The following is a 706-nucleotide window of genomic DNA, read 5'->3' on the forward strand; positions in this document are numbered from 1 at the left end:
ACTTTGTTTTTTGGTTTTTATTGTTTTGAGATGGAGTCCAGTTCTGTCGCCCAGGATAGAGTGCAATGGCACGATCTCGGCTCACTGCACCCTCCACCTCCTGGGTTCAAGCAATTCTCCCACCTCAATTTCCTGAGTAGCTGGGATTACAGGCTTGAGCCACCGCGCCCGGCCGCCACTGGGATTCTTAAAGACTTGAAGGGGAAAGGGTACCTTCGAGAAAAAGCAGGATTGCCAAACCACCTCTTCCCATCTGGGAATTCTCCTCCAGGACGAAGTCTTGTACTTAATTCTAATTCTGCTCATCACGTTTCCCTCCCCACCCCTGTCCCCAACAGCATAGAAGATGCTGGCGCTGCATCTTCTCCAGCACTGAGAAGCCTCAAGGCCCCAGGGAGCGGAGGCAGGGTTCAGGCACAGCCGCGGGAACGCCCACACCCAGTCCTGTCGCACCGTAAAACATCTCTGCGGCATCAACATCACGCAGGCCTGGCGGGCCTGAAGACGGCGACACGGAAACTCAAGCCCGCGGCTCTACGGCTTGGGCAAGAGGAAGGAACCAGGGGTACCCACATGGCGCTCCTCAGGGAGAAGACCCCAGGCTCGGGTCCGAGGTGGGCTCGCTGGAAAGACGCTGCAGCCTCGCGGGGGCGGCCATGGCTGCGTCGGGGAAACGGGCTAGCCAAGGTCCCGCTCCTGGACGCCC

General features: G+C 58.8%; 1 protein-coding gene across 1 annotated transcript in view; it reads right to left on the minus strand.

Annotated features, from left to right (window-relative positions):
- ZNF623 (zinc finger protein 623) overlaps positions 1–706 on the minus strand; it is an 18271-nt gene extending 17565 nt beyond the window's left edge. The window contains exon 1 of the mRNA XM_011938063.1: positions 574–706. The gene's annotated coding sequence lies outside the window, so the exon portion shown is untranslated. The remainder of the gene's footprint in view (positions 1–573) is intronic.

Source organism: Colobus angolensis, unplaced genomic scaffold (assembly GCF_000951035.1).
Source record: "Colobus angolensis palliatus isolate OR3802 unplaced genomic scaffold, Cang.pa_1.0 Scaffold17, whole genome shotgun sequence".
Lineage (NCBI taxonomy): Eukaryota > Metazoa > Chordata > Mammalia > Primates > Cercopithecidae > Colobus > Colobus angolensis.